General features: G+C 39.1%; 1 long non-coding RNA gene across 2 annotated transcripts; it reads right to left on the bottom strand.

The window, feature by feature from the left end:
* Window positions 1–315: 315 nt before the first annotated feature.
* On the bottom strand, window positions 316–3,265 carry LOC135968544 (uncharacterized). Of its 2 annotated transcripts, XR_010583405.1 has the most exons (3): window positions 3,043–3,265; window positions 911–2,906; window positions 785–873 (listed from the first exon to the last, which is right to left on the bottom strand). It is a non-coding gene; the product is annotated as an uncharacterized lncRNA (long non-coding RNA). The 2 variants fall into 2 exon arrangements; XR_012428544.1 differs by having other exon boundaries at window positions 316–2,906.
* Between the last annotated feature and the right edge of the window lie 2,469 nt (window positions 3,266–5,734).

Genomic DNA, 5,734 nt, shown 5'->3' with positions numbered 1-5,734 from the left:
GTTATCCTGTTATAAGCAACACAAAATAGACTAAGACAATTTCTAACAAGAATAATGTGATTTTATTGAATTTCCTTACTCCCATAAACCAGGTGAAATGATTTCTAGATTTTTTTTTTTTTATTCTGGATATGTTCATTTATTTGGTTATATCTGAAAGTTGATGGAAGAGATATTTCTTATCTGCTCCCATCTAATTTAGGTAAATATTTAAGGATAATTTATCAAGGTTTTACAGTGCTTCTCTATAATGTTAAAATATTCTCAGAGAATTTTGTAGATAAGTTAATAATAAAGTAATTCAAAAAGCAAAAATGCTTAAAACACTTTTAGTTTATCGTTCCTGTAAACAGTTCAAAATAAGTTTCTTTGACCCTGAAAAACAAAACAAGATCAGCAATATTCCAAGCAAAAGTCAAAAAGGTTGCTTCAGCTTTCTGACTTCTGTCCATTTAGTTAACTCTTGTTTTGCTTCATATTCTTGAGCATTTCAGCTCTTTATGAGTCCTGTACATTTTTTTTTATTCCAGTGTTACAGTCTCCAAAGTTACCAGAGGCCTATATTTGGGAGTGTCTGTTAAAGTCATATAGCTTATTATAACCATCTTTTGAAAAGGATTGAAATAAGACAATTTTCTGTGAATAGAAAAATGTCCAAGGTAGTTACTGTTAGAAACACGATGGACAAAGAAGTTTGGTTACCTCCATGGTTTAAAATAACTTAACATAACAACCTTAATTATGATTGGTGAAACTAGGTGAAATTATGATCGCATAAAACTTAGAAACTAGGCCTCATAAAAAAAGAACTTAAAAAAATTAACACCAGGTGGCTCTGGATAGGGTCCCACCCTGCCTCAATAGGGTCCCACCCTGATAGGGTCCCACCCTGCCAATTCCGGGAAACAACCTCATGGGGTCCCACCCTGCCAATTCCGGGGGTCCCACCCTGCCTCGAAGTTCCCGGAATCAACAACTCCAGGAAAAAACCTCATAAGGTCCTGCTCTAACCAATTAGAACAAGACACCTTGCTCAGGCCATAGACAGACCCAATTACCACGCGCCTAAAGCTTTGTTTGAATTTCGCGCCCTAAGCTGTGTTTGAACTTGTGTTTGCCTATATAAACAGCCTGTAACAAGCAGTCAGGGTCCCAGGGCCAACTTAGAGCTTGGGACCCTAGCGCGCTAGTAATAAATAACTCTCTGCTGTGAATCTCGTGTCGGTGATCCTTCGCGGCGACCCCTGCCCAGGAAGGAATCGACAGTTCGGTTCCAACATTGGCAGCATATACTTAGACATTAGAATTTTAGAAAGCCCATATAATTTTGGAACATATATTAGCATTATTTACCAAGATATAACCTAAAGAAGATTGAACATCATTTTGGCAATCCATGTATCTAAACATGTCAAATAACCCTGTTTACCTCTCTTTTATGGACACTTCAGGGGCCCTCTGAAGTATTCCAAAAGCCAGGTGCCAGGGAAGACAGTTTTGAAACTGAAGGTTGATTTTGGGGAGGCTGTCAAACATGTTCAAGATATCAAATATCAAAACACTTGATATTATGAAATAATGTTCCAAATTGCCACTAAGTTATTTATTTTGCCAAAAGGATGACTCAGAAATTTCAAAGAAGCAAAAACCTTTTATAACCTTATAACCCTTTTGAATTTAGTTAATATGTTCAACCTCTTCTGCAAGATTATTTCCACAATTATCTCACCACTTGTTTGAAACTTCAGCTTTTTCCTAATTTAAACAATCCTTTAACCCTAGGCAAAAGTATACATTTCCATACCTTCTTATAATATTTTACAAAAAAAAAAAAAAAACATTTTACTGTTTTTACACACCTTGCATGTAAATCTATTTCCTGTTGTCTCAATTATATGTTGGAATAGTAACTCCTAGCAATTTTTAACTTTTAAGGTAAAGACTTGGTAAGTTGTTTAATTGTGTGCTAGGTGGAGCCAAGGTTTGACTCCCAGCATAATTAAGAGCGAGGTTAGTTCCATATGTCCCCAGGCCTTACCAATTGTGAAACCTTCAAGTAATAGTTCTCAAAACCCAAAAAGCAGTTTTGAACCTCAAAACACTTAGAAAACCTTGCATCTCCCCTGCATTTTACCAATAGTCTTTAGGGCTGTTTTTATTTCTCAAAGATTAAAGTCATGTGAATTGAAAGGTACCACAGCTTTTAACTTCTCTTAAAAAAATACTTGATACAAGTGCTTGTCTTTCTTTAGGCCAAATTAATTAGAGCTCTTTCTACAGATATCACACACAGTACACACACAGAGAGGCAGAACAAAATCCAGTCACTGGGTGGGGCCCTTTAAGAGACAGGCGTAGAAAAACATGCAGATATTGGCCAGAGAGGGCTCATCCCCTAAGGCAGGATTGCTAAACAAAGTCCTGCCAAACAGTTATGGGCCATGCCCCAGGATGTGTAAAACAAGATGGAGGCTTACAGCACAAACCATACAGACACAGGAAGCATAGCAGATTGACCACAGCCCAAGACTAGCCCTACAAGTCATTTTTCACAATTAAAGCTTTACAGAGAATATACACAGAGATTCTTATCATTTCTCGCCTAGTAAAATGTCTTCTAGAAAGAAAAAAACTTGCTTAAACTTAACTGCTGATACTGTAGAGAAGAGGAAAGAAAAAAAGGTTTTAAAATGCCTGGGGAAGAACCTCTTATTCTTATGCAAGTGTTTCCTTCACCAGGGAGATAAGTTTAATTGCTGTGGGTTGGAGCTGGGCTTCCTGACTCCGGGAGGAGGAGACTGCATGGGCACATGGTGGAAAACGCCAGCCAGCCTTCTGCTGCACCTTGACCCATGTGTCCCAGCCCTGGCAAGGAGGGGAGAGTGGCAGGGAGCTGATGATCCATCCTGAAAAAAAAGGAAAAGGTCATGGAAACACCCGTGAGCTATGAGCGTGGGAGCACGGTTTCCTCCACCCTGTGAAATCCAAAGATAAAAGGCTTAGAAGCAACAGTGAGAAGTTTTGAGTCCCCATTTCACTCACCACTTCTCCACTTGAGCCCCCAAGTTGTGGGTCAAAAATGTTGCAGAACTTTTCCATTGTTCAGCTAAAGATGGGGTTCTTTGTCCCATGGCCATGAAAATTCAGGCTGCCAAACAATTTGAACGGTTAGTAAAACAGGGTTTTAGTGAGTGAAAAGAGAAGAAAAGGGGAAAACATGGACAAGTCCAGAGTCCCTACTAGAGGGCTTCCCACCTGGCTTTTTGAATCCCAGGTTACACCCAGGAAGAGGAGGAGCCAGTCTCCTTCTTGTTGCAAAGAGCACAAACTTCCTGAGGCTCCACCCAAGTGCGCTGGCCGTTTTGAGTTTTTACAGGGATCCCCTCCCATCTGGCTTGTCTCACTAGAGTCCACGGTATAAAATATCTGGTACAGTAACGATGATTACAGCACTTTCCATATATTAGTAGCCGTCTAAGTTCCAGAGAGTCTCCTTTAATTTTGACAACAACCCATGAAATAGGTATTCTTATTTTTTTCTTTTTACAAGATTAAACCAAGGCCAGAAATGTGGGATGGAGATGGACAGAGGGCTTCCCATGTACTGAAGGCAGACTGAACAAAGGCTTAAGAAAGCACATGGCATACACTGAAGGTCAGGCAAGAAATTCTGTTGAATTAACTAAGTGAATATGTTAATTGAGATGCTGAAGTATCTGAAAATCCAGACACATGGGATTAACCTGTTATGGTTGACAAGGGAAAGGAAAGGAAGGTAAGTGACTTTAAATAAATTTCTTCTATTAGCCAGGCAGAGGATTAGGCACATTGAAATGTTGATTCTTTTCATTCTCATGATACTCTGCCAAAGAGATATTTTAATTTCTATTTTATAAAAGGAACAAGAGAATGTAAGTTTAGCAACTTACTCTCAATCACACAAATTGATAGATTTTAGATTTAAAGTATACCCCAGATTAAACCTACAGAAAAGTGGAGCAGTTAGAAAGAGGAATGAGTAAGAGAGAATAATTTCAGTTTGAGTAAAACTGCATTTAAGGTGGTCATATGTTGTCATGTGGCAAAATCCTGTTTATTAGTGGATTGTAGTACTGTAGCACTGGTTAAGGCTTAACAAGAATACTTGACAATTATATCCTAGTAGTAGTAGAAGATACCATATCCTCATCTTTTTTCCCTACCCCATGTGCATCTCAAGAATTGATTCTCCTCTTCCCCATTTTGTAATAATCAAGAGGTGTACATGGATTAAGTTTACCCTTCACTCCAGAGAGTCCCTTAGCTTCATGAAAATTGTGTCTTCATTACTGCAGTTACTGGGTCAGAAATGATCAAGTATATGGTGAGCACAGGTGCCATATTCTAATTCAAGGGTGGTCCAATCAGTATAAAGCTCAAAATGTTTATCTGAAATTTTAAAAAGCTCCCACCCACCATACCCTCTTCTCTGTCTGAATGAAGACATAAGCTTGTTGCTTTTAGAACACTCTTCCTACCATGGGAGAGATCAGTCAGAGAATGGAGCAAATACAAAGACACCAGATACACTAAGCCTGAAAATTAGCCTATCTTTGGAAGTTTTCACTGTCCAAGTCTTTAAATCCACCAATTAATTCATTACTAAACCAATTTGGATTGAGTTATCTTAATTGAAAAGAAAAAAAAAATTCTAAAATTAAATTTGACCTATTGTATTTTTATAAGAAACAGACCCTAAAATGTGAGCCAAGTTGGGAAGTAGGGCAGAGGCAGTGAATAGCTACTTAATCAGGAACCAAGATAGCCTTAATATTCCAATCAGATCAACTAATCTTTAAAGAGGCCTTTTTCTGACTCTAGGCCACTGGCCTCCCTATTTCCTAGAGCATTAACTTTAGAACCCTTATAAATTCTTTCCCTTCGAGATGTAAATTGTTTAGAAAGTCTCCTGCCAATGTTACAATCCAGGAATGTCCTTCTCAAGGACCTGATGGACATCCCTTTTATTTCTAACTTTTAAAAAATGATTGATTGATTGATTCATCCATTCATTCATTTACTTTTGGATACAAGGTCTTGGGGTGTCACCCAGGCTGGAGCACAGTGGGGCAATCACAGCTCACTGCAGCTTCCAGCTCCTGGGCTCGAGTGATCCTCTGGCCTCAGCCTCCAGAGCAATTGGGACTACAGTCACAGACTCCAGGCTCATTGTTGGGAATAAGAGTTTGGAGTCGCAAAGAAAATGAGCACTTAGACAGACAACATCTCTGCAAGGCAAATTTATCTCTGCAGAAGGGTGCATCTCATGTATGGAGCATGGCGAGAGCACACAGAACAAAGAAAGCAGGGGATTTTATTATCTCTAATGCAGTTTCTGCTTCTGTGTCTTTCCCCTATTGGCTAGGGTTGGACCACACAGTCTAAACTAGTCCCGATTGGCTTAACATTTGAACTTTCCTAAACTTTCTTAGATAAGGTAGGCATGTAAGGGAGGTGAGAAGAGAGAAAGGGGGTCATTTATGGGGGACTAGGAAGGTAACCTATTCCGTAATAAGGAAAGGATTGTGGGCTGGGGTTGTAGCAAGTTCAGGCATGCCTAGGTTTATTCAGACAAGTTGGGGCACAGCAAAGACAAAGGGGTATTTGGAATTATAGGATAGAGAACGGGGAAACTGGATAAGCTGTTTGAAGAGGAAACCTAACTGTATCTAACAATTTCCTCCCTTTTGATATT

Source organism: Macaca fascicularis, chromosome 1 (assembly GCF_037993035.2).
Source record: "Macaca fascicularis isolate 582-1 chromosome 1, T2T-MFA8v1.1".
Taxonomy (NCBI): domain Eukaryota; kingdom Metazoa; phylum Chordata; class Mammalia; order Primates; family Cercopithecidae; genus Macaca; species Macaca fascicularis.
This window is presented reverse-complemented; position numbering and strand designations above follow the sequence as displayed.